General features: G+C 47.8%; 1 protein-coding gene across 1 annotated transcript in view; it reads right to left on the reverse strand.

Annotated features, from left to right (window-relative positions):
* CCDC88A (coiled-coil and HOOK domain protein 88A) overlaps positions 1–20783 on the reverse strand; it is an 888939-nt gene that overhangs the window by 182349 nt on the left and 685807 nt on the right. The window lies entirely within an intron of this gene.

Raw genomic sequence — 20783 nt, forward strand, 5'->3', positions numbered from 1 at the left:
TCCCCTGAGGGAATGAAACGCATTGGCTGAGCTTTGTTTACTGCTGAAATTACGTATGAAATTTAAAATAAAGAACTTTTTTTAAAATACTCACGGTCTATTGGACTTCATTACCTAGGGCGCCCCATTTGTAGTAATCAATCTTGGATCTGGAGCACAGAGGCGTCACGCAACAACTTGCGTTGGGGAGTTTTGTGCAGGAACAAGAATTTGTTGGAACCAGCATTAGGTGCAGAGCTAAGAGTACGCTGTTGTAATCTTTGACATTAGGAAAATGGGGAATACTTACTACTAAATAGGCCAGCATTTGGGAGGAGTAAGAATAGGCTTGGGGTGAGGAGGGGTTTAGGGAGGGAGATGCAAATACAACCCCCCCACCCACAAAAGAGTAAGTTACTATAACCAAAAAGGACTCAAAATAGTAAAAAACATACTCCAGTCCAGCCTTGTAGTAAATCCACCACAGTCACTTGTAGATACTGTAACAAAAATATATGTAGGATCATGATATGCATATAAATAGTTGTAAATATGTAAATTAATTAAAGATCTACTTAAAAGGAAAAACGGACTGCATCCAGGTAATAATAGGATCCCAGACAGACATTTAACTACGGCGCTTTGTACTCGCTAGCGCTTCGCTTGTTGTAACGCATTTTACTAGCGTTTTTTAACAATCATTCCTCGTTTTGTATTTTAGTTAGTTGCTTTCTTTATACCTTGATTTTAATTGTATTCTCAGCCGCCCACACTCCTGCACTGTAAATTGTGACTTCACCGCTACTTTGGCGGATCGTTTCACCGTATCACTGCACTTTGGCCGCCATCTTGGGGGACTGATTAGCGGGTGGGGCCATTGCACTGAGCGCTCTAGTGCTCAGCTGAACGTGTGGGGAGTCTCTATTTAAGCTGACCGCTTAGTTTCATGCACTAAGGGATAGCCAGACATTTAACTACGGCGCTTTGTACTCGCTAGCGCTTCGCTTGTTGTAACGCATTTTACTAGCGTTTTTTAACAATCATTCCTCGTTTTGTATTTTAGTTAGTTGCTTTCTTTATACCTTGATTTTAATTGTATTCTCAGCTGCCCACACTCCTGCACTGTAAATTGTGACTTCACCGCTACTTTGGCGGATCGTTTCACCGTATCACTGCACTTTGGCCGCCATCTTGGGGGACTGATTAGCGGGTGGGGCCATTGCACTGAGCGCTCTAGTGCTCAGCTGAACGTGTGGGGAGTCTCTATTTAAGCTGACCACTTAGTTTCATGCACTAAGGGATAGCCAGACATTTAACTACGGCGCTTTGTACTCGCTAGCGCTTCGCTTGTTGTAACGCATTTTACTAGCGTTTTTTAACAATCATTCCTCGTTTTGTATTTTAGTTAGTTGCTTTCTTTATACCTTGATTTTAATTGTATTCTCAGCCGCCCACACTCCTGCACTGTAAATTGTGACTTCACCGCTACTTTGGCGGATCGTTTCACCGTATCACTGCACTTTGGCCGCCATCTTGGGGGACTGATTAGCGGGTGGGGCCATTGCACTGAGCGCTCTAGTGCTCAGCTGAACGTGTGGGGAGTCTCTATTTAAGCTGACCGCTTAGTTTCATGCACTAAGGGATAGCCAGACATTTAACTACGGCGCTTTGTACTCGCTAGCGCTTCGCTTGTTGTAACGCATTTTACTAGCGTTTTTTAACAATCATTCCTCGTTTTGTATTTTAGTTAGTTGCTTTCTTTATACCTTGATTTTAATTGTATTCTCAGCCGCCCACACTCCTGCACTGTAAATTGTGACTTCACCGCTACTTTGGCGGATCGTTTCACCGTATCACTGCACTTTGGCCGCCATCTTGGGGGACTGATTAGCGGGTGGGGCCATTGCACTGAGCGCTCTAGTGCTCAGCTGAACGTGTGGGGAGTCTCTATTTAACCCTCCCTCAGCTCGCGCAGCGGTAACGCGCAGCGGTCGCGCCTGACTCGTGCCTGAGTCAGGCCAGAGTCCTGCCCGTCTGCGCCCGTCAGCGTCACGGAGGCGTGGAGGCGGACCCCTTTCGTAGGTGTTTAATTTCTGCATCTGCCGTTTCGTGTATGTCGAACATGTTGCCCAGGGATGCCTTGCCACTTCTCGCACCCCATCGAACGCACTCTAAGAGTCCTGCTCATTCAACAGCTCTTAGAGGTGGCCTTATCAATGCCCGTTCTATCTGTAAGAACGCCCAGAACATTCATGATTTGATCTCTGACAATATGCTAGATTGGATGTTGGTTACCGAAACCTGGCTGAAGCCGTGGTGCAATCCAGATCTAGCCATAGCCTTACCACAGGACTACTCAATTCAGCGGCTAGATAGACCCATACAACGAGGAGGAGGCATTGCTATTATTCACCGCAATTCCTTAAAATGCTCTTCCTACGAGTTGGTAGACATTATAGGAGCTGGAGCACTAGCCTTCTCCCTGGCCATCCATGACTCGTTCACCTTCTCTGGGGTATTGATTTATCGCCCCCCAGGCCCAGCGAAGGAATTCCTTGACAACTTGGGAAACACATTAAGTGATTTAGTGCTTAGATTTTCTAATTTTACTGTGTTAGGAGATCTAAACCTGCATCTTGATTCTCCTTCTACTCCTGGAGTTGACAGCTTTATGGAGATTATCAATGTCCTGGGACTCACCCTATTGACCCATGAAAGTACACATTCAGGAGGTCACATTTTGGATTGTATCTGCTCTAACTCCACCAAACTTGTTGTAAAATCACCTTGTCCCCAGATCTGGTCTGACCATTTTTTCATACCTTTTCATATTTCATTGAACCACAAAACTATGATACCGAATTTCAACAAGAAACCTACTTCCAAGTTCTTGTGTAAACCTAACTGGAAGAAATTATCCAAGAAACCTGATTTGATTGAATCTCTTATATCTAGTGTACCTAGGACAACAGGGAATACAACTGGAGACAATCAAGGTTTCTGTGATTGGTTAAACAAGGTAGGTCACCAACTAGACCCTATTAGGTCTCAGATCTCAAGTTCTAATGTTAGAACTACAAAGAGGAGAGCCCCTTGGTTCTCATCTGCCTTACGATCAGAACTGACAGAGTTAAAAAAACTGGAACGGAGATGGCGCAGGCTATATGAAGCCTCTGCTCGGGACATATACAAACAAGCAAGAAGAATTTATCATGCTCACATAAAATCAGCTAAGAAAGCCCATTTTCTCCAGGCCATTTCTATGGCAGCCCAGGGCAATAAGGAAAAAGAAATTTTTAAAATAGTCAAGGATTTTACTAATCCGTCAGTCCTTCGGCAGGAAATACCGCCATCCCAGAAACTCTGTGATGAAATTGCAGTGTATTTTGAAAACAAGATCCTGGACATTGTTAAGACTTTCCCCCAAACATCGTCCACTATAGAAATCACAGAAAACACTGAGAGCACAGAGAGCAAGGAAAGTACAGCCACTCTGCAAATATTCTCTCACGTAACGCTAGAAGACTCTTTAAAGGCCATTTTTGCCTGTAAATCGGGCTCGCCTTTTGATCCCTGTCCCTCATCAGTCCTACATACCCTAGCCACAGTAATGAATCCCATCATCAATGGGATCATTAATTCATCCCTAGCCACAGCGGATATTCCAAACGACTGGAAACTTGCTGCTCTTAAGCCTCTTCAAAAGAAGGCATTGGCCGACCCGACCACCCTCTCCAAATTACGGCCAATATCCCTGCTCCATCCAAAATGACTGAGAAGTTCGTGAATCACCAGCTCACGAGTTTCTTGGAAGAAAATAATATTCTGCATTCCAATCAGTCAGGGTTCAGATCTAATCATTCTACTGAATCTGCCCTGCTGTTTACAGCAGAGACCCTTCGGATGGCCTTGGACCAGGGTAAGAAAGCTGTATTAATCCTACTTGACCTGTCGGCAGCCTTAGATACGGTTTCTCATAACATCCTTCTGAACCGTTTGGCTGCCGCAGGAGTAGGTGGGGTGGTTCTGGCCTGGCCAAAAAAATGTCCTCACAAACAGACAACAAGTTACAGTGCTTGGTAATTTTCAATCTGAGGCCAGACCCCTTAGCTCTGGAGTTCCTCAGGGATCAAGCTTGAGTCCACTGCTCTTTAACTTGTATATGGTCCCCCTGATGAAACTAATCACAAGCTTCCAGATTAGTAGTATCTCATATGCTGATGATACTCAGCTTATTTTAGTACTAGATGGTGACCATTTAGATAGTGAGGACAATCTCAGACAATGCCTAGCTGCTACTTTTCACTGGATGGCGGACAATCACCTCAAATGCAACGCTGGCAAAACAGAAATTATTCCCTTTGGCAAACAAAATCTGTTTTCCCCAACTACTTGCTGGCCAGAGGATGCTGAAGTCCCCCCTATGACCATCACCTCTGCTCGGAATTTGGGCGTCAGGTTTGATTGCCAGCTTTCCTTCAAACAACAAGCGCTGACTGTAGCAGGCTCATGCTTCGGTATAATAAAATCATTGAGGAAGTTTTTTGATCTCCTGCCCTTGCCAGCTAGGAAGACAGTCGCAGTTGCTTTGATCACCTCCAGGCTGGACTATTGTAATAGTTTATATGCCGGAGCCAATAAAATAGTACTACGTAAACTACAAATAGTCCAGCATGCTGCGGCTCGTTTAGTACTACGCTGGCCTCGTAAATCATCTGCATCAACGGCACTGAATACTCTTCACTGGCTCCCCATTGGTAAAAGGATTCTTTTTAAGATCCTTTTACTCACTTTTAGGGCCTTCCATCAGCAAGGTCCGAAGTATCTGTGTCATGGCTTTAAACGTTACCATCCGGCACGCTGTCTGAGATCTTCAGGACTGAATCTACTCACTATCCCTAAATTCAGGCTAGCCACCAAGGGTGGCAAATCTCTTTTTGTCTTGGGCACTAAAGCCTGGAATGGTCTTCCCTCTTCCATCCGATCCTTGTCGCAGGAGGCCCAATTTAGAAAGGCTCTGAAAACATGGATCTTTTCTCTTACTGATGCGGCCTGCTTAGCAATGGTGTAGTCTTGGTGCCTGCGTGAATTATGTCTTCCCCCCTCAACCTTTCCATCTGGTTGACCTAGCGCCAAGATACTCCTTGGAGTGGTAGCCGCGCGATATAAATTCACCTTTACATTACATTACATTACAAACCAGTTGAATTGACATTGTCCTTGGTTCTTTTGAAAAATAGATATTTCCAATAATTTCAGGGGAAGGGAATAATATAATGCCAAAAGGTTTGCTTTATTCCTTGAAACTTGACTTCAGAGTTGTTGAATTTTACTAAATGTAGGAAAAACATGAATCATGTCTGCTTCTTGATACTTCGGGGTCTATTCGGGGTACAGGATGGACTCTTCAAGCAATATGCTGAGTTATGGCCCCTTGCACTGACCACACCGATGTGGCCTGTTATTGGTTTGGGAGAAGGTGCCCAGAGACTGGCTGTATGTCACTGTTTGAATTTTAAACAGCCATGAGTTATGCAATTAAGTGGGAACAAAGAGAATAAAAAGTACAATACTAAATATTGTGACACTACAATTCCCACAATGCCCATGACTATAGAAACACATGGTCATTACTACTATATTCCACGCCCACTTGAAAAAGACAAGATGTCAAAACGCATTGTGGGGCTCTACTGGAGAAAACTGCTGTAGGAAATAAATGTACTTACCAAATTGTCTCTGGGAGTGCAGCGAGTCTCTCCTTTGGTGAAAAATATTGATGGGGTTGTGGTCTATTACCCCCAATGCTGCACCGGCAGTCAGAGCGTGCCGTTTGCAGACCACTTTTATGAACATAATTAAATCATCCCCGCGCCCAGTGTTGGGCAAACATTGTAAAGAAGTCGGTGAGGAGATAGACTTGAAACTATGATCTTTTGAAGAAAAAGTTACTTACCTTCGGTAACGATGTATCTGTAAGAAACATTAGTTAGTTAGATTCCTCATCTTAGAATATCCCCAGGCGTCAGACTGGATCCGGAAGATTTTTTGTCAGCAATACCCCTTGCGCGTCGCTAGGCGTCGTCTGCGGCTCCGCGTCCGTCGTCGGCGTCGTGCGCCGGAATGACATCGTCGGAGTACTTAGACGCCGCCCTCGCGCGCTGACGTCAGTTCTTGTACATAGCCTTCCGCGCCAGGAACGCAGAGCCATGCAAGATACCAACACTGGTGCCAAAAAAGTCTAGGGCCCTGAAAGGGATAGCCTTAACCCTAGATGTCAGTTCGCAGAACGGGGAGGATGGGTGGGTCGGTGAGGAATCTAACTAACTAATGTTTCTTACAGATACATCGTTACCGAAGGTAAGTAACTTGTTCGTCTGAAAGAAACACGTTAGTTAGATTCCTCACCTTAGAATAGATACCCAAGCAATACCATCCCCGGTGGTGGGTCTGCGAACCAAGATCACACCAGAAAGTCCTGGAGGACAGAACGGCCAAAGAAGCCATCCCTCCGGACTTGGCTGTCAAGGCAATAATGCCTGGCAAACGTGTGTAGCGAAGCCCACGTTGCCGCCTGACAGATGTCCTGCAAAGGGACACCCCGTCCCAAAGCAGTAGTAGCCGCTGTGGCCCGAGTAGAATGGGCGCGCAGCCCAACAGGAGGGTCCTTTTTTGCCAAGGAATAACAAATTTTGATGCACAAAACGACCCACCGAGAGATGGTCCGTTTGTGCACAGCTTTCCCCTTCTTAGCACCCACGTATCCAACGAAAAGTTGGTCGTCCACCCGGAACTGCTTTGTGTGGTCCAGATAAAAGGAGAGCGCACGTTTTGGGTCCAGACGGTGGAGCCTCTCTTCCTCTTTGGAAGGATGCGGAGGCGGAAAGAAGGTGGGCAAGGTGACAGACTGCCCAAGATGAAAGGGGGTCACCACTTTCGGAAGAAAGGAGGGACGAGGCCGAAGGACAACCTTGTCCGGATGAACAGAGAGAAAAGGAGGCTTTGATGATAAAGCCTGGAGCTCACTCACCCGTCTAGCCGAGGTGATGGCTACCAGAAAAGCAGTCTTAAGCGTCAGCAGACGAAGAGGACAATTATGAAGAGGCTCAAAGGGAGCGCATATTAGAAATGTGAGAACAAGATTCAAGTCCCACTGAGGCATTACAAAAGGGACAGGAGGGAACGTGTGAGTAATGCCTTTTAGAAAGCGTGTAACTACAGGGGACTTGAAAAGAGAAGGCTGATCAGGAAGCCGCAAGAAGGCAGAGATGGCAGCAAGATAACCTTTCAAGGTGCCCAGGGCAGAGCCCTGCTGGGCCAAAGAAAGAAGAAAGAGGAGAACCTCAGAAAGAGGGGCGGAAAGGGGATCCACAGCCTTTGCTGTGCACCAAGCCACAAATTTGTTCCACCGGCAGGCGTATACCGTCTTTGTGGAGGGCCGCCTGGCTGCCAGAATGATATCACAGACTTCAGGAGGCAAGTCAAATGGCATCAACTGCCGCCGCTCAATCTCCACGCATGGAGGTGGAGGCTGGACAGGTTCGGGTGGAGGACCGTCCCCTGCTGCTGCGACAGAAGATCCTCCCGAAGGGGCACACGTATCGGAGGATCGGTCAACATACTGAGTAGCTCGGGATACCAGTACCTTCGTGCCCAATCCGGAGCCACCAAGATGACTTGGGCCCGGTCGTGCCTGATCTTCTTCAGCACTCTGGACAGAAGTGGTATAGGCGGAAAGGCGTACAAGAGACCGCAACTCCACTCGCGACGAAAAGCGTCGCCGAGCGAGTGCCGCCTTGGAAATTCCAACGCGCAGAACTGCTGACATTGCGCGTTCTCTTCGGTGGCGAATAGATCTAACCAAGGCTCTCCCCACTGCTGAAAGAGACCTTGCGCCACTTCGGAGTTCAGACGCCATTCGTGATCCATCATGCACCGGCGGCTGAGTTCGTCTGCTCTGGCGTTCAGAGAGCCCGCCAGATGTTGAACCACTAGGGTGACGCCCTGGTGTTCCAGCCACGTCCAGAGGCGCAGAGCCTCCTGACAAAGGGTCCACGACCCCGCCCTGTTTGTTGCAATACCACATGGCGGTGGTGTTGTCCGTGAACACCTGCACGACACTTCCCCTGACAGAGGGAAGGAAGGCTTTCAGTGCAAGTCGGATCGCTCTCAACTCCAACAGGTTGATGTGGAGGCGAGACTCCGCCGGAGACCAGAGGCCTCTGATCTCCGCCTCTCCCATATGGCCACCCCATCCCAGGAGGGACGCATCCGTCACCACGACATGCTCCGGTTGGGGAAGGGAGAGGCTCCTGCCCGTGACCCAATCGCGGTCCGTGAGCCACCACTGCAACTGCTGTGCAGTGCCCTCCGAGATCAAGACATGGTCGGACAGGTTGCCGTGATGCTGGGCCCACTGAAACTTCAGGTCCCACTGCAGAGCCCGCATGCGCCGCCTGGCGTGATGCACTAGTAGGATGCAGGAGGCCATCAGCCCCAGAAGCCGCAACACTAGCCTGACCGAAACCCAGGATAGAGGCCGAAAGATGGGAATCAGGGCCTGAATATCCCGGACCCGCTGTTCCGGCGGATAGACCCGGAACTGCGCCGAATCGAGAACCGCTCTGATGAAGAGGAGCTTCTGAGAGGGACACAGGTGTGACTTCGGCACGTTGATGGAAAACCCCAGCAAATGCAGGAGATCCGCCGTAGTCTGGAGGTGGGAGACGACTGCCTGGGGCGAGCCCGCCTTCAACAACCAGTCGTCGAGATAGGGGAAGACTGGAACCCCTGATCTGCGCAGATGAGCTGCGACCACCGCCATCACTTTCGTGAACACCCGAGGGGCACTGGTAAGGGGAGCACGGTAAACTGAAAGTGCTCCTGACCCACCGTGAACCGCAGGTAATGCCGGTGGGCCGGTAGGACGGGGATGTGGAAATATGCGTCCTGCAAGTCCAACGCTACCATCCAGTCTCCAGGGTCTAGGGCAGCTAGAACCTGAGCCAAAGTTAACATTTTGAACCTTTCCTTCCGGAGGAAGGCATTGACGTTCCGGAGGTCCAAGATAGGGCGCAGGCCCCCTTTGCCCTTCTTGGGCACCAGAAAGTAGTGGGAATAACAACCACGACCTACTTCTGGGCTCGGAACGCGCTCGACGGCCCCCTTGGCCAAGAGGGCCGAAACTTCCTCGTGGAGAAGATTCAAATGATCCCCCGAGATACGGTGGTGCTGCGGTGGCATGGCTGGAGGGGTCGTCTCGAAGGGGAGGGAGTAGCCCCTTCGGACGATTTGCAGCACCCACCTGTCCGATGTGATGGACCGCCAGTGGAGCAGGTGATGGCGAACTCTGCCGCCCACTGGCGTGGAATGGGCCTGAAAGCTCGGACTAGGAAGGCTTTGAGGCGGATGCTGCCGGGGTGGATGTGGGCTGACCGCGTCGTCCTCCAGAACCGCCTCGGCGGAAACCACGTCCGCGACCGCGCGCCAGGTTGGTTCTGCGGCTGGTGGCTAGGCTGACGTGAGGAGGCACCCCTTCCTTGGTCACGAAAGGGGCGAAAGGCGGAAGTTTGCGACCGCGGGCCGAGAGGCCCAAGGACTTGGCCGTAGCCCGGGAGTCCTTAAAGCGATTCAGCGCACTGTCCGCTTTCTCACCAAAAAGGCGAGTGCCATCAAAGGGCATGTCCATGAGAGTGCTCTGCACATCCCCCGAAAAGGACGTGGACCGCAGCCAGGCGTGACGTCTAAGCGCCACCGTGGTAGAAATCGCCCTACCCAGCGAGTCCGTAGTGTCAAGCCCACATCGGATTGCATGTCGCGCTGCATCCCTCCCATCGGCCAGAGCCTGGGTAAGTCGTGTCTGGGCCTCCTCCGGACACAGGGGCAGCACGTCCTTCACCGTATCCCACAGAGAGTGGGAATAACGGTCCAAAAGACAGGCGGTGTTCAAGGACCGCAGACCCAAACTAAGGGAGGAGAACAGCTTTTTGCCAAACTGTTCCAGTCTCTTGGAATCCCGGTCCGGCGGAGCGGTCGGGAAGGAGGATTGGGAGGTAGAAGCCTGGATAACCAGGCTCTCGGGGGTGGGGTGTTGGGACAGAAAACTGGGGTCGCCCGGAGCAGGGCGGTGGCGCCTGGCGACGTTCCTGTCCACAGGAGGGACTGTGGAGGGCTTGGACCAGGTGCCCTGCAGAACGTCAATGAGGGCCTCATTGAATTGCAGCAGAGGCTCAGTGGAGCTTGCTGCAGACTGAAGCACCTCAGTGAGGACGTTAGTCCCTTACAGCCACGGCAGGCAGCTCGAGCCCAAGGGCTGCGGCCGCCTTGCGCAGCACCACAGAGAAAGCAGCACCCTCCTCCAAAGCCACAGTCGGAGGAGAGATGAATCCAGTGTCTGGTGAGGTATCCAGACCACTGGCCTCCCCCAGTTCATCTGCCCAGTCCTGTGACAGCTGAGCCTGAACGGCCATAGGGTCATCGGACCCCTCCCAGTCGCCCCCGTCATCTGATTCCTGGTAAACAGGAGGAAGGATCGGAGCCGGACGATAGACATAATGCGTCTCTAACGGCGCCGTACGCGGCGTCCATCGACGCCGTAAGGGCGCCGGATCCGGAGCGGGGCTGAACTGGGGCTCGATGCCGAGCGGAGCCGGCGTCGGAGGTGGAACCGGTGTCGACGCCGGCGGAGGAGGCGTGACGAGGTCGACCGGCGTCGTTGGGGACGAGTCCCTCGGGATCCTGCGGCGTCGGGGCCGAAGCCGGCGACGGCGCCGGGGCCGGAGCCGCCGGCATGCAAGGTTGCCCAGTCGGGTCCGCGGGGCCCGAAGGCGCGCCAGCGGGCGTCGACGGCGGAGCCAGGCTCCTCATGGCCGAGAGGAAGGCACTGACTTCCCCGGCGTCGCGTCAGTCCCAGGGACCGGCGGGTATGGGGACTTGCGCAGCGCATGCAGCACCGCTGGAGCCGCAGGGGTGGAACCAACCTGACCCTCGGCCGAGTCGCGCGACCGGCGAGGGGAGTCCGAAGAGCGGTGTCGCCTCTTGGACTTCTTGGGGTGCTTCGACTTACCCGAAGACTTGGAGCCAGACGAGCAATGATGACGTCGGCTGCGAGCCGAGTGGCGAATCTCGAGGAGCTTACGGGACCGCTCCCGTCTAGCCTCCAAGGTCAGGGCCTTGCAGTCCGAACACGACTCCGCGTCGTGGTCGAGGCCCAAACAGTAAAGGCACCGGCGGTGATGATCCGTAACCGACATCAAGCGGTTGCAGTCAGCACAGGCTTTGAAACCAGGCATCCTACCGGCACCGGAGTCGAGACAAGATCAAAAAGGATCAAAAAACGTAGTAAAAAAATACTAAAAGGGGTAGCTCTCCCGGATCTGCGCTTACTGGCGCGGAAAAAAGAAGAACTGACGTCAGCGCGCGAGGGCGGCGTCTAAGTACTCCGACGACGTCATTCCGGCGCACGACGCCGACGACGGACGCGGAGCCGCAGACGACGCCTAGCGACGCGCAAGGGGTATTGCTGACGAAAAATCTTCCGGATCCAGTCTGACGCCTGGGGATATTCTAAGGTGAGGAATCTAACTAACGTGTTTTTTTCAGATAAAGAAGAACACCAACCAAGATCCTTGTTCTCTATCTCATAGCTACACACCCATCTGTGTAGAGTGCTATATCAGATGGAGATGTGGCGGGAGCAGTTGCATGTAGGTGACCCCGAGTGATGTACCTTTTGATGGATATGTAACTACAAAGGACATCACCCCCCCCTTGACCAGGAAGCCGGTATCCCCTAAAGTCTAGGGTTAATGTTCTTACATAGATTCAGTATCCAATAGGATTAATCTGTAACATTGGTAGTTTATGCACACTAGCAACAATTGTCTGTGTGGCTATTAGAGCCACTGAGGCTAGTTAAATCATCCATAAGCCCTGAAGAATGCTCCAGGCCTGTTAAGCTACAATTGGATGGCAGAAACATGTTGTCAGATAAGAGACGGGTCTGAGTCATTGTCCTCTGTGTACCCTCTCATCTTTGTTTTTAAATATACCTGAGATCTACACCAATAAAGGTGAAATACCGAGGAACCCCAAGGTATTTTTAGTTAGTCTGGATCCCGCCTTTTCCAGTAGTTTTTATCTAATATTGCCCTCCTTCCCTAAAGTCTTCGAGGAGGTTGAGTCTGCCCTGGTGGCACTGACCTACCAGGGTGGGGAGAGGATGCCAATGATGAAGCATGACACTACTATGTGTGTGAGGTTTCCTCTTCCATAAAAGATGACTTGCTTCAAAAGCTTGGCAGAAATCCTGTGATGTCCAAACTTTGGATGTCTGAATGTTTCTGTAAGATTAAGAAATTGTCTATCTTCTGTTGCTCTTTTTTCATTCCTTGCACTGCCATACTGATTTTTGTGATTAAATTGATACTTCGGGGGGACATACAGTGGCCTGCCCTCCACCTCTCTGCTTATGTGCTAAAGGTCATGGCACCACATCCCCGGATCTACACTGTGAACCAGGCATGATGGGGGCCACAGGGGCACACTGCGTTCGCATTTGATACAAGATAGAACATAGCCCTGCCTTAACTGACTCAAAAAGTTAAATAATGGGCCACAACCTGGAGCAACCTATTCCTTAAGCTTTTTTACAAATCAATCCTGCACAACCCGAGCTCAAAAACCTTGTCCAGCAAGGGTGAGCTTTGCTTTTTCATCCTCTTTGAGAATTGCCCATATCTGGAGGAAGGGATTCACTATGTGATCTAAAATTCTTCTTTGTATATATTTTTTAAATAACACAGCACTTTAGAAGAACTCAAATGAGCAATTCTTTCCCTTGAGTGGGAGACACAAACAAGTTTTCCAATCTCTGCAGCCCCCTTCTACCTACAGAAGGTACATTTTCGTTTTTTTCCCTACAGGGCCTGGACTTAGAAGTCATGCCACGACACACATTTCCAGATGGCATGACGGAACCCAAGCATCACATACAGTGGTTGTGGAAGTAAATCTTGAGTATAAACGTTTTTGCCATATGCAGCTGTGTCTTAAATCCCAAAGGTTTCTTGCTCATGTTGGGAAAGGAAACTGAAAAATTAATGCTGGCAAAAGACACCAAGAAATCTGAAAAAAAGTAAATTTGGGACTATTATCCTTGCTCCTATCACACCATTTATGCCCTCCTCGCCGTTATCAATGTCTGTATTAGGCAACACCATTATGATGCACTGTGACAATCGGGCTCCACCTGGTGCTGCCGCAGAATGTTAAAACGCTTCTCCGGATCCAACATGTGGCTGCAAAGTTTCAAACTAAGAATCTCACAGGGAATAATATACATTCAAACTGATTTGGTGAAATATTCATCATTTACAAAATATTAAATTACTGAATTGAAGAAAAATGAAGAAAAAGGTGGGTATTGTTTTTTCAAAGGCTGAGTGCTTAAAACATATTTGAGTAGACTTTGACTCGGATTGCCTCCTCCTGTTTGTTAAATTACAAGTTTACTGACATAAAAACACAAAACTGCTATGGTGCTACTACGGTCTGGAGCTGCAGAGGGGCATCTGGCCCTTGGAAACAGAGCTATGAAGACAGAGTTGAATGATTACTGTTCCTTACGGATAGGCACAGGATTTTGCGGAAGTGGTTGATCCCTGGGGTCATCTAAGTAAGCTCTCAGCTAGACAGCCTAGAATAAGTCAAATAAAATTTTAGTTGATTCATAGGAGAGGAAGTGACAACAGTCATGTACCAAATTGTTCCTGTTTATTTTTGGCAGGAGTAGATTTATTTACTTCATGGTTTTGTTAAAAAAAAACAGACCAATTCAGTTCAGTCGCGATAGGTGGTGTCCTAAATGTAGGTCTCTCTGTATAAGGTATCTTTGTCCCCCATTACGGGTGGCCTGATAATTCAGATGAAGCTGTTAGCAGGAGTTACTGACCTCTGCGGAGTTATAACTTATTACAAAGCTTCATTGTGTTTTACCCAGAGATTCCACCTGCTACAAACAGGCAAGGTTTCTAGGTAAAATACTGATGCAGAACATGTAGAAATCAGCATTGTAAGTCTGATTCCACATATTATTTCCCAAGAACTTGTAATCTTCTATAGTTTCCCTCTGAAATTAACTGGACCCTGACAATGGCAATTCTGGGGCACAGAAATATCATGGGTTACGCTAGATCAATTGTACTGAAGGCCTTAGTAACGCCTAAAACCGTTCAGTTGCAGTTCTATTTTTCTTCCCTTCAGATCTAACTGTTTAGTTTGCCTGTCTGACTGGAGTGCTGAAGCAGATGTGGGATTCCGTGACCTTTTCTCCCCAAGGGGACAGCCAATGACAGTCCTCTAACAGTAATTAGGAGAAACTTAAGCTTTCGTCTCTTGCATCTGTTCAGTTGATGGCACAGTGGCAAGGTCATTGTACAGACATCCATTGCACCAGACTAAAGTATTTTCAAATTTGGAATGTTAGCACACAGACCTCACCAGCTCAGTCTCCACAGGAATGTCAAATTCTGTCAGAGATCTGCAATATGAAAGCTACTTATGAATTATAATATATCTCATTATTTGTAAAAGAGTAAGATGCCCAAAACTTCTGCCAGGAATCCATTGCTTGCACTTCAGTAGCTCTATACGATGGAAGCAGAATGATGGTCCTACAAGTGCCCAGGGACTGTCCCAGACGACACTGTGTTCCAGTGCAACACCAAACTCACTGCTTGGAAGTCCACTGGTCTTAAAGATCAGACTTTAACTTATTTTTACTTATGGAAAAGCATGCATAATTGGAGAGAGATATTTCCAGCAATCCCAAACAGGAACAGTGACTTTAAGAGGTCATGCTGATCTCATCTGAGGGGAAGTATAGCAGGGTGTCAATTGTGGATTTAAATGTCTCTTACTTTCAAGTGATTGGGCCTGAATGTCTTAGAGAGAATTTTGTTCTGTCTTCTACATGATCTGCAGCCACCTTTTTCTTGTATTCTTAACATGTGAAAAATAGGATGACCCCAAGGCCTTCAGACAAGAAATAGGAACACATTTTTAGTAGGAGTCTGCTATGCTTACTGCTTTTTTCTATATGCTTTCTCAGCCATGCAACTCAACATCCTCAAAAGTATTTTAATGCTGCTGTAAAACAGCTCAGTATGCGGATGCTGGCTAAAATGAAGAAATTATGCTGATCAAAGGAGAAAATGTTTATTTCCATAACATATCGGTATAAATGTGCTATGGTGAAGAAAATACTTGATAGCATTTTCAACATAATCCACCATTTGGAGCAAAGGTGAGATACAGATGTGAAGTGCTGCTGTCCCCAGGCAACCTTAACCAACAAGCTTAGGGTCCGGCTTATATGTTGGCAGAAAGCATATCCGTCGCAACGACGATTGAGCATACTTTCCACCAACATAATGAATGGTCTGCCTGCTGAATTGAGATGCAGGCCGGTCTTTGATTTAATTACGGTGGAAACTATTCCCTCTCTGCTATTATTAAACCACTCCGACGGACTGCCCTATACCGCCAGGAAAATTCTAGTGGTACGGGGCAGTAAAAAAACACTCAATGCTCTCCTCACCATGGGAGAGGAATCCCATGATGAGGGAAGCATATTTTTTTTTATTTTCAAAAAGAAAATTCCGCTCTGGGGTTTTCTTTTTGAAAATAAAAAAGAAAACAGTTTGGTGCAGGGCTGCATCATGTTGACGGAGCCCTGCACTAAACTGTAAAAAGCATTGACAGGAACCGCCATAAGTAAAATGCTACTTACCCAGTATGCATCTGTTCTCCTTTCAGTGATAGTGCGCATGGGCATCAACTCCATCCTTAGATTTTTTGCTGTAAGGGTGATGTTGGAGTTAGTAAGAGTAGAAATTGATGTCCATGTATAGTGTATCTAAGTAAGATAATACTGCAGCAGGTAAAGGGACCCGGGGAGGCGGGTGGGTGCATATGAATTTACAGCTTTATATGCCAAGAACAGATGCATACTGGGTAAGTAGCATTTTCCGTTCAAGGCATATGAGCTGTAGATCATTTGCGTTAGCATAGACTATATAGCAGTTCTTTCCCAAGCGGTGGCTACCCTGTATCTGTTGCAGTGGTCTGATATAGTGTTCTTAAAACAGCCTGGCCCACTAGCTTTTTGTTTTGCTAACACATCTAAACAATAATGCTTTGTGAATGTGTGTGGCGTAGACCATGTTGCAGCTTTGTAAATGTGATCTAAGGGTATGTTTCTCAAGAAAGCCATTGGAAGCCCCTATTTTGCATGTAGAATGCGTTTTAGGGGGAACTGTTAAGGTGCGTTTAGCTTTGAGGTAGCATATTTGTATGCACTTGACTATCCAGTATGCAATACCTGCTTTTGAAATGGGGTTGCCTTTATGTGGTTGTGGGAAAGCAACAGAGAGTTGTTTTGTCTTCCTAAAAGGTTTGGTTCTTTAAATGTAATAAAGTATAGTTATTTTTACATCTAATGTGTGAAGAGCACATTCTGCTACTGAGTCAGGTTGAGAAAAGAAGACGGGTAACCCAACAGACTGGTTGAAATGAAAAGCAGAAACGACTTTGGGTAAAAATCTTGGGTTAGCCCTAAGAACAACTTTATTTTAGTGAATTTATAAAAATGTTTCTTGTATGGTTAGTGCCTGGAGCTCACCAACTCTCCTAACAGATGTGATAGCTATAAGGAAGGCTACTTTCCAGGTTAGAAACTGTAGTTCGCATCTGTGCATAGGCTCAAATGATGGGCCCATGAGTCTTGTAAGGACTATATTAAGATTCCACATGGGAGAAGGTGGAAGTCTAGGAGGAATGATTCTTTTGAGTCCTTCCATAAAGGCTTTGATAGCGGGTACTCGAAACAAAGACAAGTGTTGTCTGTTTTGTAGGTAAGCTGCTATAGCTGCCAGAGGTAATCGCATAGACGTATATGCTAAGTTAGCATGTTGTAGGTGTAACAGATAGCAAATGATGTTTTGAGTTGAGGCATCTAACGGGTTGATTTTTTTTTTTGGAATAATAAATTGCAAATCGCTTCCATTTTGCTGCATAGCATGCTCTTGTGGTAAGACGTCTAGCCTCTTTAATGACGTTCATGCAGTCTGATGGAAGGTTAAGGTAGCCAAATTCTAAGACTTCAGGTGCCAGATCACAAGGTTGAGTTGACTGGTGTCTGGATGTCTTATTTCTCCATAGTTCTGAGTGAGAAGCTTGGGGGAGAGGTGTAGCTTTTGATGAGGAACTATTGATAGTTCCAACAGGGTTGTGAACCAGTGTTGTCGAGCCCATGTGAGAGCAACTAGGATCATTGTGAGGGATTGTTGAGTGAGCTTCCGAACCACTAATGGAATTAGCGGCAGAGGTTGAAAAGCGTAAGCAAATTTTCCTGACTAATTCATCCATAGCGCATTGCCTTTGGACAATGGGTGTGGATACCTGGACGCAAAGTTTGGGCATTTTGCGTTGTGGTGTGTGGCGAACAGATCTATTTCTGGGTAGCCCCACATTTGGAAGAATGGGAGGAGTACTTAGGGATGTAGTTGCCATTCATGGATCTGTTGTCTTTGACGACTGAGTAGATCTGCAATCTGATTGTCTACTCCTGGGAGATGTTGCGCAAGGAGGTATATGTTTTGAGAAATGGCCCACCTCCAAATGCTTTGAGCTAGAAGTGAAGCTGTAGAGAGTGTGTCCCTCCCTGTTCTTGAATGTAGTCCATTGCTGTCATGTTGTTTGTACGAACTAGGACAGCTTTGCCTACTAGATGTGTCTGAAAAGCTTTCAGTGCTAGAAAAATTGCAAGCAGTTCCAGATGGTTTATGTGGAGCTGATTTTGTTGTAGTGTCCACATGCCCTGAATGGTATATGCCTGAAGATGAGCTCCCCGACTTGTGAGGGATGCGTCTGCTGTTAGCACTATCTGTGGAACCGGATTGATAAATGCCCCCCCCATGGAAAGGTTTTGTGTATTCCAGCTCTGCAGAGAGCAATGAGTGTGGCCGTCCACCAACACCAGATCGTTTAAATGACCTTGAGCCTGGTTCCACTGACGTGCTAAGCATTCCTGTAGGGGACGCATTTGGAGTCTTGCGTAAGGAACTAATTAGAATGCAAGACGCCATCATTCCGATCAACTGCATAAACACTCGGGCTGGTAGAGAGTGTTGGGGTTGAGATTGTGATATTAGAGTTTGCATGTTGCGTATTCTGACTGGGTTGGGGTACGCTAGAGCCTTGCGGGTGTTTATTGTAGCTCGTAGCTGTGCTTGCATGTTGGAGGGTTGCAGATGAGACTTGGTGAGGTTCACAGTGAATACCAAGTAGTGAAGTAGTTGAACTGTTTTTTGAGTGTGCTGTAGGCAGCTGTGTTGCGACCTGGCTTTTATTAACCAGTCGTCTAAGTAAGGGAAGACGTGAATGTGTTGTCTTCTTAAATGAGCTGCTACTACTGCTAGGCACTTGGTGAATACTCTTGGTGCTGTAGTGACCCCAAACGGGAGGACTTTGAATTGGTAGTGTTGTCCATCCACCACGAACCTGAGATATTTTCTGTGAGCGGGGTGAATGGGAATGTGAAAATAGGCGTCCTTTAAATCTAGAGTGGAAAGAAAGTCGCCTTGCTGAAGCAATGGGAGCACCTGTTGTAGGGTGACCATGTGGAAGTGGTCCGATTGAATGTAGAGGTTTAGCTGTCTGACGTCCAGTATGGGCCTGAGAGAGCCGTCCTTCATGGAAATTAAAAAGTATAGGGAGTACACTCCTGTTCCTTGGTGATGCAAGGGGACTGGTTCTATTGCATGCTTGTCTAACAGAAAGAGGATCTCTTGTTTTAACAGGGTGAGATGTTCTGATGACATTGCCCGCTCTCTGGGAAGGATTGTTGGTGGAGTGCTGGTAAGTTCTAGGCAATAACCATTTTGGATAACTTGTATTACCCACTTGTCTGAGGTGATGGAATTCCAGACAGGTAAGAACTGTGAGAGACGTCCCCCGACGGGAGTGGAATGGTCGGGATGTAGTGGGGGAAATTCACTGTTTGTTGGCAGGGGAAGTGCGGGTGGAATTGCCTCTACCTCTGCCCATGTTATTGTTCCCTCTGTAACCTCCGCGAAAATAGCCTCTGGAGGGACTAGATTGGTCATTCCCTTTGTAAGAAGAGGGGGGATTCTCTGATGAAATAGATTTTGAGTCACCCCTGTAGAAGGAGCGCAGAAAGGAGCCCCTGCTAGAAGGTATTTGTAGGGCTCCCATGGATTTCGCAGTGTCCGAATCTTTCTTAATTTTTTCTAATGAAGTATCCACTGTTGGCCCGAAAAAATATTCTTTATCGAAAGGCTGATTAAGTATTGAGGATTGTACCTCATGCTTGAATCCAGAGATTCAAAGCCAAGTGTGTCTTCTGAGGAGTATGCTTGAAATAATAGCATGCAAAGCTGTGTCTGCAGCATCTAGAACTCATTTTATGGAAGTGTTTGTGATAAGCTTCCCTTCCTGAATGAGGTCGTTAGCTTTGGCCTTATGTTCTTCTGGAAAATGCTGTAGAAGATTTTCTAGTTCATCATAATGTGCCCTGTCGTAACGTGCCAATAAGGCTTGTGCATTGGCAATACGCCATGAGTTGGCAGCCTGGGAAGCTACCCTTTTGCCTGATGCATCGATAAGCTTTGACTCTTTATCAGGAGGAGGAGCGTCACCAGTTGTTTGAGTGTTAGCTCTCTGGCGGGCATTAGACACAAAAATAGAGTCTAGTGGTAACTGACCTATATGTATACAGGGTCTGAAGGAGCGGCTTTGCATTTTTTATCTACCCGAGGTGTCAATATTCGGCTCTAACTGGATCCTTGAATACCTCATTTGTATGCTTTAACATGCCTTTTAACATTAGTAGAGTGTTGGTAGACCTCTGGGAATGTGTAAGCGTTTCCACAACGAAATCCTCTTCTAGAGGGTCACAATGTAGTTCCACCCCGTGATATTGGGCAGCCCTGTTGATGAGTTGCGCAAAGCCAATATTGTCATCAGGTGGGGAAGGTCTAGAGGGATAAAGATCTGGGTCATAAGGTATATCTGGATCCTTATAGTAATCATCCCATGGGTCAGTGTCATGTGGTAAGTCTGTGTCTTGTGGGATGTGATGATCATCGTCCCCAATGTCGTCCCCATCGCCATCATCGAAATTGTCATCCTGTGAGTCTGGTGACATTGGAGGTGGTGAATTTGATGGTGTGATGTTTGGAATAGGAGGAGGAGATGGAGGTATACAAGGGGGAGAAGGGTTGGTACCCTTGTCTCTTTTTTGCTTAGGAGGTATAGGGGCCTCTTGTGGAGGTCTAACTTCCGTTATTTGGGAAGAGTAGCCATAAGGTGTCCAGTTTTGGGATCAATACTGAGTTTTTTCTGTTTTGGATCCATATGTGGTTCTTCAGTGGAAGTTCTTTGGAAGGAGTCTCTGTCCCTTTGGAAGTGGATTTCGGCATCGGAGATTTTGGTACAGACTCTTTGGGTGCTGAGTGTTTGGGAACCAGTTCTTTAGTTTTAGCCGGTTTAGGCTGTGTAGTTTTCGGAGTGGTTTGTTTCGGCTCCAAACTTTTCGGCGCGGAGGTTGTTGGCTCCGAGCTTTTAGGTGTGGACCTTTTCGGCTCCAAAGATTTTGGCTTGGACGACTTCGGTTCTGGCTCCTTTGGCTTGGAGGGTTTCGGCTCTGAGGCTTTCAGCGCCGAAGATGTCCTCGGTACCGACGACATGGGAGGAGTCCCGTGTTTGTCCTTATGTTTCGGTGC

The sequence above is a fragment of the Triturus cristatus genome, chromosome 6, assembly GCF_964204655.1.
Source record: "Triturus cristatus chromosome 6, aTriCri1.1, whole genome shotgun sequence".
Classification (NCBI taxonomy): domain Eukaryota; kingdom Metazoa; phylum Chordata; class Amphibia; order Caudata; family Salamandridae; genus Triturus; species Triturus cristatus.